The sequence below is a fragment of the Lasioglossum baleicum genome, unplaced genomic scaffold (genome assembly GCF_051020765.1).
Source record: "Lasioglossum baleicum unplaced genomic scaffold, iyLasBale1 scaffold0130, whole genome shotgun sequence".
Lineage (NCBI taxonomy): Eukaryota > Metazoa > Arthropoda > Insecta > Hymenoptera > Halictidae > Lasioglossum > Lasioglossum baleicum.
In genome coordinates this window covers 208,689-226,103 of record NW_027469190.1, presented here as the reverse complement: position 1 = coordinate 226,103, position 17,415 = coordinate 208,689, and the positions used below count along the sequence as shown (strand labels likewise).

Below are 17,415 nucleotides of genomic sequence, written 5' to 3'. Positions count from 1 at the left end.
TTGCACCAACACAGAGTGGAACCCGCGCAGGATCTCGTTCTCCAACCGAAGCTGAGATGGTCGCGTTAGAAGAATACGCGGCCATCAACAAAGGGGATTTCGATTCGTCGGAGGACGACGTGATGAAGTAAAATTGGAATTTATTCTGCGAGGCTCACCGTCTCACCGGCGAGAAGTGGTCGAAGCCACCGCAACAATATAAACAATTAACGCCCCTCCCCCCTCATCGAGGCGCCGTAAAATTCTCAAACTTTGCCCGGTCCGCGGCTATAAAATGGTTGGGGAGCACTGCTGTAAAGCACAAGTGAAAGCTTTTTGATTCGAAGAATTGCAAGCTCATAATATCACCACTGGTCTAGCGAAACCTGAGAATTAAGCTGTACAATCCAATATTGCACCAACACTGAGTGGAACCCGCGCAGGATTTCGTTCTCTAACCGAAGCTGAGATGGTCGCGTTCGAAGAATACGCGGCCATCAACAAGCGGTATTTCGATTCGTCGGAGGACGACGTGATGAAGTAAAATTGGAATTTATTCTGCGCGGCTCACCGTCTCACCGGCGAGAAGTGGTCGAAGCCACCGCAACAATATAAACGATTAACGCCCCTCCCCCCTCATCGAGGCGCCGTAAAATTCTCAAACTTTGCCCGGTCCGTGGCTATAAAATGGTTGGGGAGCACTGCTGTTAAGCACAAGTGAAAGCATTTGGATTCGAAGAATTGCAAGCTCGCATTTTTACCACAGGTCTAGCGAAACCTGAGAATTAAGCTGTACAATCCAATATTGCACCAACACAGAGTGGAACCCGCGCAGGATCTCGTTCTCCAACCGAAGCTGAGATGGTCGCGTTAGAAGAATACGCTGCTATAAAGGGTATTTCGATTCGTCGGAGGACGACGTGATGAAGTAAAATTGGAATTTATTCTGCGCGGCTCACCGTCTCACCAGCGAGAAGTGGTCGAAGCCACCGCAACAATATGAACAATTAACGCCCCCCATTTCATCGAGGCGCCGTAAAATTATCAAACGTTGCCCGGTCCGCGGCTATAAAATGGTTGGGGAGCACTGCTGTAAAGCACAAGTGAAAGCTTTTTGATTCGAAGAATTGCAAGCTCATAATATCAGCACTGGTCTAGCGAAACCAGAGAATTAAGCTGTACAATCCAATATTGCACCAACACAAAGTGGAACCCGCACACGATTTCGTTCTCCAACCGAAGCTGAGATGGTCGCGTTCGAAGAATACGCGGCCATCAACAAACGGTATTTCGATTCGTCGGAGGACGACGTGATGAAGTATAATAGGAATTTATTTTGCGAGGCTCACCGTCTCACCGGCGAGAAGTGGTCGAAGCCACCGTAACAATATAAACAATTAACGCCCCCCATTTCATCGAGGCGCCGTAAAATTATCAAACGTTGCCCGGTCCGCGGCTATAAAATGGTTGGGGAGCACTGCTGTAAAGCACAAGTGAAAGCTTTTTGATTCGAAGAATTGCAAGCTCATAATATCAGCACTGGTCTAGCGAAACCAGAGAATTAAGCTGTACAATTCAATATTGCACCAACACAGAGTGGAACCCCCGCACGATTTCGTTCTCCAACCGAAGCTGAGATGGTTGCGTTCGAAGAATACGCGGCCATCAACAAACGGTATTTCGATTCGTCGGAGGACGACGTGATGAAGTATAATAGGAATTTATTTTGCGAGGCTCACCGTCTCACCGGCGAGAAGTGGTCGAAGCCACCGCAACAATATAAGCCATTAACGCCCCTCCCCCCTCATCGAGGCGCCGTAAAATTCTCAAACTTTGCCCGGTCCGCGGCTATAAAATGGTTGGGGAGCACTGCTGTAAAGCTCAAGTGAAAGCTTTTTGATTCGAAGAATTGCAAGCTCATATTATCACCACTTGTCTAACGAAATGTGAGAATTAAGCTGTATAACCCAATATTGCACTAACACAGAGTGGATCCCCGCGCAGGATCTCGTTCTCCAACCGAAGCAGAGATGGACGCGTTCGAAGAATAAGCGATCATCCACAAAGGGTATTTCGATTCGTCGGAGGACGACGTGATGAAGTAAAATTGGAATTTATTCTGCGCGGCTCACCGTCTCACCAGCGAGAAGTGGTCGAAGCCACCGCAACAATATAAACAATTAACGCCCCCCATTTCATCGAGGCGCCGTAAAATTATCAAACGTTGCCCGGTCCGCGGCTATAAAATGGTTGGGGAGCACTGCTGTAAAGCACAAGTGAAAGCTTTTTGATTCGAAGAATTGCAAGCTCATAATATCAGCACTGGTCTAGCGAAACCAGAGAATTAAGCTGTACAATTCAATATTGCACCAACACAGAGTGGAACCCCCGCACGATTTCGTTCTCCAACCGAAGCTGAGATGGTTGCGTTCGAAGAATACGCGGCCATCAACAAACGGTATTTCGATTCGTCGGAGGACGACGTGATGAAGTATAATAGGAATTTATTTTGCGAGGCTCACCGTCTCACCGGCGAGAAGTGGTCGAAGCCACCGCAACAATATAAGCAATTAACGCCCCTCCCCCCTCATCGAGGCGCCGTAAAATTCTCAAACTTTGCCCGGTCCGCGGCTATAAAATGGTTGGGGAGCACTGCTGTAAAGCTCAAGTGAAAGCTTTTTGATTCGAAGAATTGCAAGCTCATATTATCACCACTTGTCTAACGAAATGTGAGAATTAAGCTGTATAACCCAATATTGCACCAACACAGAGTGGATCCCCGTGCAGGATCTCGTTCTCCAACCGAAGCAGAGATGGACGCGTTCGAAGAATAAGCGATCATCCACAAAGGGTATTTCGATTCGTCGGAGCACGACGTGATGAAGTCAAATTAGAATTTATTCTGCGAGGCTCACCGTCTCACCGGCGAGAAGTGGTCGAAGCCACCGCAACAATATAAACAATTAACGCCCCTCCCCCCTCATCGAGGCGCCGTAAAATTCTCAAACTTTGCCCGGTCCGCGGCTATAAAATGGTTGCGGAGCACTGCTGTTAAGCACAAGTGAAAGGATTTGAATTCGAACAATTGCAAGCTCGCATTTTCACCACAGGTCTAGCGAAACCTGAGAATTAAGCTGTACAATCCAATATTGCACCAACACAGAGTGGAACCCGCGCAGGATCTCGTTCTCCAACCGAAGCTGAGATGGTCGCGTTAGAAGAATACGCGGCCATCAACAAAGGGGATTTCGATTCGTCGGAGGACGACGTGATGAAGTAAAATTGGAATTTATTCTGCGCGGCTCACCGGCGAGAAGTGGTCGAAGCCACCGCAACAATATAAACAATTAACGCAGCCCCCATTTCATCGAGGCGCCGTAAAATTATCAAACGTTGCCCGGTCCGCGGCTATAAAATGGTTGGGGAGCACTGCTGTAAAGCTCAAGTGAAAGCTTTTTGATTCGAAGAATTGCAAGCTCATATTATCACCACTTGTCTAACGAAATGTGAGAATTAAGCTGTATAACCCAATATTGCACCAACACAGAGTGGATCCCCGCGCAGGATCTCGTTCTCCAACCGAAGCAGAGATGGACGCGTTCGAAGAATAACCGATCATCCACAAAGGGTATTTCGATTCGTCGGAGGACGACGTGATGAAGTATAATTGGAATTTATTTTGCGAGGCTCACCGTCTCACCGGCGAGAAGTGGTCGAAGCCACCGCAACAATATAAACAATTAACGCCCCTCCCCCCTCATCGAGGCGCCGTAAAATTCTCAAACTTTGCCCGGTCCGCGGCTATAAAATGGTTGGGAAGCACTGCTGTAAAGCACAAGTGAAAGCTTTTTGATTCGAAGAATTGCAAGCTCATAATATCACCACTGGTCTAGCGAAACCTGAGAATTAAGCTGTACAATCCAATATTGCACCAACACAGAGTGGAACCCGCGCAGGATTTCGTTCTCTAACCGAAGCTGAGATGGTCGCGTTCGAAGAATACGCGGCCATCAACAAGCGGTATTTCGATTCGTCGGAGGACGACGTGATGAAGTAAAATTGGAATTTATTCTGCGCGGCTCACCGTCTCACCGGCGAGAAGTGGTCGAAGCCACCGCAACAATATAAACGATTAACGCCCCTCCCCCCTCATCGAGGCGCCGTAAAATTCTCAAACTTTGCCCGGTCCGTGGCTATAAAATGGTTGGGGAGCACTGCTGTTAAGCACAAGTGAAAGCATTTGGATTCGAAGAATTGCAAGCTCGCATTTTTACCACAGGTCTAGCGAAACCTGAGAATTAAGCTGTACAATCCAATATTGCACCAACACAGAGTGGAACCCGCGCAGGATCTCGTTCTCCAACCGAAGCTGAGATGGTCGCGTTAGAAGAATACGCTGCTATAAAGGGTATTTCGATTCGTCGGAGGACGACGTGATGAAGTAAAATTGGAATTTATTCTGCGCGGCTCACCGTCTCACCAGCGAGAAGTGGTCGAAGCCACCGCAACAATATGAACAATTAACGCCCCCCATTTCATCGAGGCGCCGTAAAATTATCAAACGTTGCCCGGTCCGCGGCTATAAAATGGTTGGGGAGCACTGCTGTAAAGCACAAGTGAAAGCTTTTTGATTCGAAGAATTGCAAGCTCATAATATCAGCACTGGTCTAGCGAAACCAGAGAATTAAGCTGTACAATCCAATATTGCACCAACACAAAGTGGAACCCGCACACGATTTCGTTCTCCAACCGAAGCTGAGATGGTCGCGTTCGAAGAATACGCGGCCATCAACAAACGGTATTTCGATTCGTCGGAGGACGACGTGATGAAGTATAATAGGAATTTATTTTGCGAGGCTCACCGTCTCACCGGCGAGAAGTGGTCGAAGCCACCGTAACAATATAAACAATTAACGCCCCTCCCCCCTCATCGAGGCGCCGTAAAATTATGGAACGTTGCCCGGTCCGCGGCTATAAAATGGTTGGGTAGCACTGCTGTAAAGCAGAAGTGAAAGCTTTTTGATTCGAAGAATTGCAAGCTCATATTATCACCACAGGTCTAGCGAAAGCTGAGAATTAAGCTGTACTATCCAATATTGCACCAACACAGAGTGGAACCCGCGCAGGATCTCGTTCTCCAACCGAAGCTGAGATGGTCGCGTTAGAAGAATACGCGGCCATCAACAAAGGGGATTTCGATTCGTCGGAGGACGACGTGATGAAGTAAAATTGGAATTTATTCTGCGCGGCTCACCGTCTCACCGGCGAGAAGTGGTCGAAGCCACCGCAACAATATAAACAATTAACGCCCCCCCATTTCATCGAGATGCCGTAAAATTATCAAACGTTGCCCGGTCCGCGGCTATAAAATGGTTGGGGAGCACTGCTGTAAAGCTCAAGTGAAAGCTTTTTGATTCGAAGAATTGCAAGCTCATATTATCACCACTTGTCTAACGAAATGTGAGAATTAAGCTGTATAACCCAATATTGCACCAACACAGAGTGGATCCCCCCGCAGGATCTCGTTCTCCAACCGAAGCAGAGATGGACGCGTTCGAAGAATAAGCGATCATCCACAAAGGGTATTTCGATTCGTCGGTTGACAACGTGATAAAGAAAAGTTGGAATTTGTTCTGCGAGGCTCACCGTCTCACCGGCGAGAAGTGGTCGAAGCCACCGCAACAATATAAACAATTAACGCCCCCCATTTCATCGAGGCGCCGTAAAATTATCAAACGTTGCCCGGTCCGCGGCTATAAAATGGTTGGGGAGCACTGCTGTAAAGCACAAGTGAAAGCTTTTTGATTCGAAGAATTGCAAGCTCATAATATCAGCACTGGTCTAGCGAAACCAGAGAATTAAGCTGTACAATTCAATATTGCACCAACACAGAGTGGAACCCCCGCACGATTTCGTTCTCCAACCGAAGCTGAGATGGTCGCGTTCGAAGAATACGCGGCCATCAACAAACGGTATTTCGATTCGTCGGAGGACGACGTGATGAAGTATAATAGGAATTTATTTTGCGAGGCTCACCGTCTCACCGGCGAGAAGTGGTCGAAGCCACCGCAACAATATAAGCAATTAACGCCCCTCCCCCCTCATCGAGGCGCCGTAAAATTCTCAATCTTTGCCCGGTCCGCGGCTATAAAATGGTTGGGGAGCACTGCTGTAAAGCTCAAGTGAAAGCTTTTTGATTCGAAGAATTGCAAGCTCGCATTTTTACCACAGGTCTAGCGAAACCTGAGAATTAAGCTGTACAATCCAATATTGCACCAACACAGAGTGGAACCCGCGCAGGATCTCGTTCTCCAACCGAAGCTGAGATGGTCGCGTTAGAAGAATACGCGGCCATCAACAAAGGGGATTTCGATTCGTCGGAGGACGACGTGATGAAGTAAAATTGGAATTTATTCTGCGCGGCTCACCGTCTCACCGGCGAGAAGTGGTCGAAGCCACCGCAACAATATAAACAATTAACGCCCCCCCATTTCATCGAGGCGCCGTAAAATTATCAAACGTTGCCCGGTCCGCGGCTATAAAATGGTTGGGGAGCACTGCTGTAAAGCTCAAGTGAAAGCTTTTTGATTCGAAGAATTGCAAGCTCATATTATCACCACTTGTCTAACGAAATGTGAGAATTAAGCTGTATAACCCAATATTGCACCAACACAGAGTGGATCCCCGCGCAGGATCTCGTTCTCCAACCGAAGCAGAGATGGACGCGTTCGAAGAATAAGCGATCATCCACAAAGGGTATTTCGATTCGTCGGTTGACAACGTGATAAAGAAAAGTTGGAATTTGTTCTGCGAGGCTCACCGTCTCACCGGCGAGAAGTGGTCGAAGCCACCGCAACAATATAAACAATTAACGCCCCCCATTTCATCGAGGCGCCGTAAAATTATCAAACGTTGCCCGGTCCGCGGCTATAAAATGGTTGGGTAGCACTGCTGTAAAGCTCAAGTGAAAGCTTTTTGATTCGAAGAATTGCAAGCTCATATTATCACCACTTGTCTAACGAAATGTGAGAATTAAGCTGTATAACCCAATATTGCACCAACACAGAGTGGATCCCCGCGCAGGATCTCGTTCTCCAACCGAAGCAGAGATGGACGCGTTCGAAGAATAAGCGATCATCCACAAAGGGTATTTCGATTCGTCGGTTGACAACGTGATAAAGAAAAGTTGGAATTTGTTCTGCGAGGCTCACCGTCTCACCGGCGAGAAGTGGTCGAAGCCACCGCAACAATATAAACAATTAACGCCCCCCATTTCATCGAGGCGCCGTAAAATTATCAAACGTTGCCCGGTCCGCGGCTATAAAATGGTTGGGGAGCACTGCTGTTAAGCACAAGTGAAAGCATTTGGATTCGAAGAATTGCAAGCTCGCATTTTTACCACAGGTCTAGCGAAACCTGAGAATTAAGCTGTACATTCCAATATTGCACCAACACAGAGTGGAACCCGCGCAGGATCTCGTTCTCCAACCGAAGCTGAGATGGTCGCGTTAGAAGAATACGCGGCCATCAACAAAGGGGATTTCGTTTCGTCGGAGGACGACGTGATGAAGTAAAATTGGAATTTATTCTGCGCGGCTCACCGTCTCACCGGCGAGAAGTGGTCGAAGCCACCGTAACAATATAAACAATTAACGCCCCTCCCCCCTCATCGAGGCGCCGTAAAATTATGGAACGTTGCCCGGTCCGCGGCTATAAAATGGTTGGGTAGCACTGCTGTAAAGCACAAGTGAAAGCTTTTTGATTCGAAGAATTGCAAGCTCATATTATCACCACAGGTCTAGCGAAAGCTGAGAATTAAGCTGTACTATCGAATATTGCACCAACACAGAGTGGAACCCGCGCAGGATCTCGTTCTCCAACCGAAGCTGAGATGGTCGCGTTAGAAGAATACGCGGCCATCAACAAAGGGGATTTCGATTCGTCGGAGGACGACGTGATGAAGTAAAATTGGAATTTATTCTGCGCGGCTCACCGTCTCACCGGCGAGAAGTGGTCGAAGCCACCGCAACAATATAAACAATTAACGCCCCCCCATTTCATCGAGATGCCGTAAAATTATCAAACGTTGCCCGGTCCGCGGCTATAAAATGGTTGGGGAGCACTGCTGTAAAGCCCAAGTGAAAGCTTTTTGATTCGAAGAATTGCAAGCTCATATTATCACCACTTGTCTAACGAAATGTGAGAATTAAGCTGTATAACCCAATATTGCACCAACACAGAGTGGATCCCCCCGCAGGATCTCGTTCTCCAACCGAAGCAGAGATGGACGCGTTCGAAGAATAAGCGATCATCCACAAAGGGTATTTCGATTCGTCGGTTGACAACATGATAAAGAAAAGTTGGAATTTGTTCTGCGAGGCTCACCGTCTCACCGGCGAGAAGTGGTCGAAGCCACCGCAACAATATAAACAATTAACGCCCCCCATTTCATCGAGGCGCCGTAAAATTATCAAACGTTGCCCGGTCCGCGGCTATAAAATGGTTGGGGAGCACTGCTGTAAAGCACAAGTGAAAGCTTTTTGATTCGAAGAATTGCAAGCTCATAATATCAGCACTGGTCTAGCGAAACCAGAGAATTAAGCTGTACAATTCAATATTGCACCAACACAGAGTGGAACCCCCGCACGATTTCGTTCTCCAACCGAAGCTGAGATGGTCGCGTTCGAAGAATACGCGGCCATCAACAAACGGTATTTCGATTCGTCGGAGGACGACGTGATGAAGTATAATAGGAATTTATTTTGCGAGGCTCACCGTCTCACCGGCGAGAAGTGGTCGAAGCCACCGCAACAATATAAGCAATTAACGCCCCTCCCCCCTCATCGAGGCGCCGTAAAATTCTCAAACTTTGCCCGGTCCGCGGCTATAAAATGGTTGGGGAGCACTGCTGTAAAGCTCAAGTGAAAGCTTTTTGATTCGAAGAATTGCAAGCTCGCATTTTTACCACAGGTCTAGCGAAACCTGAGAATTAAGCTGTACAATCCAATATTGCACCAACACAGAGTGGAACCCGCGCAGGATCTCGTTCTCCAACCGAAGCTGAGATGGTCGCGTTAGAAGAATACGCGGCCATCAACAAAGGGGATTTCGATTCGTCGGAGGACGACGTGATGAAGTAAAATTGGAATTTATTCTGCGCGGCTCACCGTCTCACCGGCGAGAAGTGGTCGAAGCCACCGCAACAATATAAACAATTAACGCCCCCCCCATTTCATCGAGGCGCCGTAAAATTATCAAACGTTGCCCGGTCCGCGGCTATAAAATGGTTGGGGAGCACTGCTGTAAAGCTCAAGTGAAAGCTTTTTGATTCGAAGAATTGCAAGCTCATATTATCACCACTTGTCTAACGAAATGTGAGAATTAAGCTGTATAACCCAATATTGCACCAACACAGAGTGGATCCCCGCGCAGGATCTCGTTCTCCAACCGAAGCAGAGATGGACGCGTTCGAAGAATAAGCGATCATCCACAAAGGGTATTTCGATTCGTCGGTTGACAACGTGATAAAGAAAAGTTGGAATTTGTTCTGCGAGGCTCACCGTCTCACCGGCGAGAAGTGGTCGAAGCCACCGCAACAATATAAACAATTAACGCCCCCCATTTCATCGAGGCGCCGTAAAATTATCAAACGTTGCCCGGTCCGCGGCTATAAAATGGTTGGGTAGCACTGCTGTAAAGCTCAAGTGAAAGCTTTTTGATTCGAAGAATTGCAAGCTCATATTATCACCACTTGTCTAACGAAATGTGAGAATTAAGCTGTATAACCCAATATTGCACCAACACAGAGTGGATCCCCGCGCAGGATCTCGTTCTCCAACCGAAGCAGAGATGGACGCGTTCGAAGAATAAGCGATCATCCACAAAGGGTATTTCGATTCGTCGGTTGACAACGTGATAAAGAAAAGTTGGAATTTGTTCTGCGAGGCTCACCGTCTCACCGGCGAGAAGTGGTCGAAGCCACCGCAACAATATAAACAATTAACGCCCCCCATTTCATCGAGGCGCCGTAAAATTCTCAAACTTTGCCCGGTCCGCGGCTATAAAATGGTTGCGGAGCACTGCTGTTAAGCACAAGTGAAAGGATTTGAATTCGAACAATTGCAAGCTCGCATTTTCACCACAGGTCTAGCGAAACCTGAGAATTAAGCTGTACAATCCAATATTGCACCAACACAGAGTGGAACCCGCGCAGGATCTCGTTCTCCAACCGAAGCTGAGATGGTCGCGTTAGAAGAATACGCGGCCATCAACAAAGGGGATTTCGATTCGTCGGAGGACGACGTGATGAAGTAAAATTGGAATTTATTCTGCGCGGCTCACCGGCGAGAAGTGGTCGAAGCCACCGCAACAATATAAACAATTAACGCAGCCCCCATTTCATCGAGGCGCCGTAAAATTATCAAACGTTGCCCGGTCCGCGGCTATAAAATGGTTGGGGAGCACTGCTGTAAAGCTCAAGTGAAAGCTTTTTGATTCGAAGAATTGCAAGCTCATATTATCACCACTTGTCTAACGAAATGTGAGAATTAAGCTGTATAACCCAATATTGCACCAACACAGAGTGGATCCCCGCGCAGGATCTCGTTCTCCAACCGAAGCAGAGATGGACGCGTTCGAAGAATAACCGATCATCCACAAAGGGTATTTCGATTCGTCGGAGGACGACGTGATGAAGTATAATTGGAATTTATTTTGCGAGGCTCACCGTCTCACCGGCGAGAAGTGGTCGAAGCCACCGCAACAATATAAACAATTAACGCCCCTCCCCCCTCATCGAGGCGCCGTAAAATTCTCAAACTTTGCCCGGTCCGCGGCTATAAAATGGTTGGGGAGCACTGCTGTAAAGCACAAGTGAAAGCTTTTTGATTCGAAGAATTGCAAGCTCATAATATCAGCACTGGTCTAGCGAAACCAGAGAATTAAGCTGTACAATCCAATATTGCACCAACACAAAGTGGAACCCGCACACGATTTCGTTCTCCAACCGAAGCTGAGATGGTCGCGTTCGAAGAATACGCGGCCATCAACAAACGGTATTTCGATTCGTCGGAGGACGACGTGATGAAGTATAATAGGAATTTATTTTGCGAGGCTCACCGTCTCACCGGCGAGAAGTGGTCGAAGCCACCGTAACAATATAAACAATTAACGCCCCTCCCCCCTCATCGAGGCGCCGTAAAATTATGGAACGTTGCCCGGTCCGCGGCTATAAAATGGTTGGGTAGCACTGCTGTAAAGCACAAGTGAAAGCTTTTTGATTCGAAGAATGGCAAGCTCATATTATCACCACAGGTCTAGCGAAAGCTGAGAATTAAGCTGTACTATCCAATATTGCACCAACACAGAGTGGAACCCGCGCAGGATCTCGTTCTCCAACCGAAGCTGAGATGGTCGCGTTAGAAGAATACGCGGCCATCAACAAAGGGGATTTCGATTCGTCGGAGGACGACGTGATGAAGTAAAATTGGAATTTATTCTGCGCGGCTCACCGTCTCACCGGCGAGAAGTGGTCGAAGCCACCGCAACAATATAAACAATTAACGCCCCCCCATTTCATCGAGATGCCGTAAAATTATCAAACGTTGCCCGGTCCGCGGCTATAAAATGGTTGGGGAGCACTGCTGTAAAGCTCAAGTGAAAGCTTTTTGATTCGAAGAATTGCAAGCTCATATTATCACCACTTGTCTAACGAAATGTGAGAATTAAGCTGTATAACCCAATATTGCACCAACACAGAGTGGATCCCCCCGCAGGATCTCGTTCTCCAACCGAAGCAGAGATGGACGCGTTCGAAGAATAAGCGATCATCCACAAAGGGTATTTCGATTCGTCGGTTGACAACGTGATAAAGAAAAGTTGGAATTGGTTCTGCGAGGCTCACCGTCTCACCGGCGAGAAGTGGTCGAAGCCACCGCAACAATATAAACAATTAACGCCCCCCATTTCATCGAGGCGCCGTAAAATTATCAAACGTTGCCCGGTCCGCGGCTATAAAATGGTTGGGGAGCACTGCTGTAAAGCACAAGTGAAAGCTTTTTGATTCGAAGAATTGCAAGCTCATAATATCAGCACTGGTCTAGCGAAACCAGAGAATTAAGCTGTACAATTCAATATTGCACCAACACAGAGTGGAACCACCGCACGATTTCGTTCTCCAACCGAAGCTGAGATGGTCGCGTTCGAAGAATACGCGGCCATCAACAAACGGTATTTCGATTCGTCGGAGGACGACGTGATGAAGTATAATAGGAATTTATTTTGCGAGGCTCACCGTCTCACCGGCGAGAAGTGGTCGAAGCCACCGCAACAATATAAGCAATTAACGCCCCTCCCCCCTCATCGAGGCGCCGTAAAATTCTCAAACTTTGCCCGGTCCGCGGCTATAAAATGGTTGGGGAGCACTGCTGTAAAGCTCAAGTGAAAGCTCTTTGATTCGAAGAATTGCAAGCTCGCATTTTTACCACAGGTCTAGCGAAACCTGAGAATTAAGCTGTACAATCCAATATTGCACCAACACAGAGTGGAACCCGCGCAGGATCTCGTTCTCCAACCGAAGCTGAGATGGTCGCGTTAGAAGAATACGCGGCCATCAACAAAGGGGATTTCGATTCGTCGGAGGACGACGTGATGAAGTAAAATTGGAATTTATTCTGCGCGGCTCACCGTCTCACCGGCGAGAAGTGGTCGAAGCCACCGCAACAATATAAACAATTAACGCCCCCCCATTTCATCGAGGCGCCGTAAAATTATCAAACGTTGCCCGGTCCGCGGCTATAAAATGGTTGGGGAGCACTGCTGTAAAGCTCAAGTGAAAGCTTTTTGATTCGAAGAATTGCAAGCTCATATTATCACCACTTGTCTAACGAAATGTGAGAATTAAGCTGTATAACCCAATATTGCACCAACACAGAGTGGATCCCCGCGCAGGATCTCGTTCTCCAACCGAAGCAGAGATGGACGCGTTCGAAGAATAAGCGATCATCCACAAAGGGTATTTCGATTCGTCGGTTGACAACGTGATAAAGAAAAGTTGGAATTTGTTCTGCGAGGCTCACCGTCTCACCGGCGAGAAGTGGTCGAAGCCACCGCAACAATATAAACAATTAACGCCCCCCATTTCATCGAGGCGCCGTAAAATTATCAAACGTTGCCCGGTCCGCGGCTATAAAATGGTTGGGTAGCACTGCTGTAAAGCTCAAGTGAAAGCTTTTTGATTCGAAGAATTGCAAGCTCATATTATCACCACTTGTCTAACGAAATGTGAGAATTAAGCTGTATAACCCAATATTGCACCAACACAGAGTGGATCCCCGCGCAGGATCTCGTTCTCCAACCGAAGCAGAGATGGACGCGTTCGAAGAATAAGCGATCATCCACAAAGGGTATTTCGATTGGTCGGTTGACAACGTGATAAAGAAAAGTTGGAATTTGTTCTGCGAGGCTCACCGTCTCACCGGCGAGAAGTGGTCGAAGCCACCGCAACAATATAAACAATTAACGCCCCCCATTTCATCGAGGCGCCGTAAAATTATCAAACGTTGCCCGGTCCGCGGCTATAAAATGGTTGGGGAGCACTGCTGTTAAGCACAAGTGAAAGCATTTGGATTCGAAGAATTGCAAGCTCGCATTTTTACCACAGGTCTAGCGAAACCTGAGAATTAAGCTGTACAATCCAATATTGCACCAACACAGAGTGGAACCCGCGCAGGATCTCGTTCTCCAACCGAAGCTGAGATGGTCGCGTTAGAAGAATACGCGGCCATCAACAAAGGGGATTTCGATTCGTCGGAGGACGACGTGATGAAGTAAAATTGGAATTTATTCTGCGCGGCTCACCGTCTCACCGGCGAGAAGTGGTCGAAGCCACCGTAACAATATAAACAATTAACGCCCCTCCCCCCTCATCGAGGCGCCGTAAAATTATGGAACGTTGCCCGGTCCGCGGCTATAAAATGGTTGGGTAGCACTGCTGTAAAGCACAAGTGAAAGCTTTTTGATTCGAAGAATTGCAAGCTCATATTATCACCACAGGTCTAGCGAAAGCTGAGAATTAAGCTGTACTATCCAATATTGCACCAACACAGAGTGGAACCCGCGCAGGATCTCGTTCTCCAACCGAAGCTGAGATGGTCGCGTTAGAAGAATACGCGGCCATCAACAAAGGGGATTTCGATTCGTCGGAGGACGACGTGATGAAGTAAAATTGGAATTTATTCTGCGCGGCTCACCGTCTCACTGGCGAGAAGTGGTCGAAGCCACCGCAACAATATAAACAATTAACGCCCCCCCATTTCATCGAGATGCCGTAAAATTATCAAACGTTGCCCGGTCCGCGGCTATAAAATGGTTGGGGAGCACTGCTGTAAAGCTCAAGTGAAAGCTTTTTGATTCGAAGAATTGCAAGCTCATATTATCACCACTTGTCTAACGAAATGTGAGAATTAAGCTGTATAACCCAATATTGCACCAACACAGAGTGGATCCCCCCGCAGGATCTCGTTCTCCAACCGAAGCAGAGATGGACGCGTTCGAAGAATAAGCGATCATCCACAAAGGGTATTTCGATTCGTCGGTTGACAACGTGATAAAGAAAAGTTGGAATTTGTTCTGCGAGGCTCACCGTCTCACCGGCGAGAAGTGGTCGAAGCCACCGCAACAATATAAACAATTAACGCCCCCCATTTCATCGAGGCGCCGTAAAATTATCAAACGTTGCCCGGTCCGCGGCTATAAAATGGTTGGGGAGCACTGATGTAAAGCACAAGTGAAAGCTTTTTGATTCGAAGAATTGCAAGCTCATAATATCAGCACTGGTCTAGCGAAACCAGAGAATTAAGCTGTACAATTCAATATTGCACCAACACAGAGTGGAACCCCCGCACGATTTCGTTCTCCAACCGAAGCTGAGATGGTCGCGTTCGAAGAATACGCGGCCATCAACGAACGGTATTTCGATTCGTCGGAGGACGACGTGATGAAGTATAATAGGAATTTATTTTGCGAGGCTCACCGTCTCACCGGCGAGAAGTGGTCGAAGCCACCGCAACAATATAAGCAATTAACGCCCCTCCCCCCTCATCGAGGCGCCGTAAAATTCTCAAACTTTGCCCGGTCCGCGGCTATAAAATGGTTGGGGAGCACTGCTGTAAAGCTCAAGTGAAAGCTTTTTGATTCGAAGAATTGCAAGCTCGCATTTTTACCACAGGTCTAGCGAAACCTGAGAATTAAGCTGTACAATCCAATATTGCACCAACACAGAGTGGAACCCGCGCAGGATCTCGTTCTCCAACCGAAGCTGAGATGGTCGCGTTAGAAGAATACGCGGCCATCAACAAAGGGGATTTCGATTCGTCGGAGGACGACGTGATGAAGTAAAATTGGAATTTATTCTGCGCGGCTCACCGTCTCACCGGCGAGAAGTGGTCGAAGCCACCGCAACAATATAAACAATTAACGCCCCCCCATTTCATCGAGGCGCCGTAAAATTATCAAACGTTGCCCGGTCCGCGGCTATAAAATGGTTGGGGAGCACTGCTGTAAAGCTCAAGTGAAAGCTTTTTGATTCGAAGAATTGCAAGCTCATATTATCACCACTTGTCTAACGAAATGTGAGAATTAAGCTGTATAACCCAATATTGCACCAACACAGAGTGGATCCCCGCGCAGGATCTCGTTCTCCAACCGAAGCAGAGATGGACGCGTTCGAAGAATAAGCGATCATCCACAAAGGGTATTTCGATTCGTCGGTTGACAACGTGATAAAGAAAAGTTGGAATTTGTTCTGCGAGGCTCACCGTCTCACCGGCGAGAAGTGGTCGAAGCCACCGCAACAATATAAACAATTAACGCCCCCCATTTCATCGAGGCGCCGTAAAATTATCAAACGTTGCCCGGTCCGCGGCTATAAAATGGTTGGGTAGCACTGCTGTAAAGCTCAAGTGAAAGCTTTTTGATTCGAAGAATTGCAAGCTCATATTATCACCACTTGTCTAACGAAATGTGAGAATTAAGCTGTATAACCCAATATTGCACCAACACAGAGTGGATCCCCGCGCAGGATCTCGTTCTCCAACCGAAGCAGAGATGGACGCGTTCGAAGAATAAGCGATCATCCACAAAGGGTATTTCGATTCGTCGGTTGACAACGTGATAAAGAAAAGTTGGAATTTGTTCTGCGAGGCTCACCGTCTCACCGGCGAGAAGTGGTCGAAGCCACCGCAACAATATAAACAATTAACGCCCCCCATTTCATCGAGGCGCCGTAAAATTCTCAAACTTTGCCCGGTCCGCGGCTATAAAATGGTTGCGGAGCACTGCTGTTAAGCACAAGTGAAAGGATTTGAATTCGAACAATTGCAAGCTCGCATTTTCACCACAGGTCTAGCGAAACCTGAGAATTAAGCTGTACAATCCAATATTGCACCAACACAGAGTGGAACCCGCGCAGGATCTCGTTCTCCAACCGAAGCTGAGATGGTCGCGTTAGAAGAATACGCGGCCATCAACAAAGGGGATTTCGATTCGTCGGAGGACGACGTGATGAAGTAAAATTGGAATTTATTCTGCGCGGCTCACCGGCGAGAAGTGGTCGAAGCCACCGCAACAATATAAACAATTAACGCAGCCCCCATTTCATCGAGGCGCCGTAAAATTATCAAACGTTGCCCGGTCCGCGGCTATAAAATGGTTGGGGAGCACTGCTGTAAAGCTCAAGTGAAAGCTTTTTGATTCGAAGAATTGCAAGCTCATATTATCACCACTTGTCTAACGAAATGTGAGAATTAAGCTGTATAACCCAATATTGCACCAACACAGAGTGGATCCCCGCGCAGGATCTCGTTCTCCAACCGAAGCAGAGATGGACGCGTTCGAAGAATAAGCGATCATCCACAAAGGGTATTTCGATTCGTCGGTTGACAACGTGATAAAGAAAAGTTGGAATTTGTTCTGCGAGGCTCACCGTCTCACCGGCGAGAAGTGGTCGAAGCCACCGCAACAATATAAACAATTAACGCCCCCCATTTCATCGAGGCGCCGTAAAATTATCAAACGTTGCCCGGTCCGCGGCTATAAAATGGTTGGGTAGCACTGCTGTAAAGCTCAAGTGAAAGCTTTTTGATTCGAAGAATTGCAAGCTCATATTATCACCACTTGTCTAACGAAATGTGAGAATTAAGCTGTATAACCCAATATTGCACCAACACAGAGTGGATCCCCGCGCAGGATCTCGTTCTCCAACCGAAGCAGAGATGGACGCGTTCGAAGAATAAGCGATCATCCACAAAGGGTATTTCGATTCGTCGGTTGACAACGTGATAAAGAAAAGTTGGAATTTGTTCTGCGAGGCTCACCGTCTCACCGGCGAGAAGTGGTCGAAGCCACCGCAACAATATAAACAATTAACGCCCCCCATTT

General features: G+C 47.6%; 1 protein-coding gene across 1 annotated transcript in view; it reads left to right on the top strand.

Annotated features, from left to right (window-relative positions):
- The window catches only part of LOC143220012 (uncharacterized), a gene marked incomplete at its 3' end in the record, with an annotated part of 383,990 nt that overhangs the window by 157,893 nt on the left and 208,682 nt on the right, over positions 1-17,415 (top strand). The window lies entirely within an intron of this gene.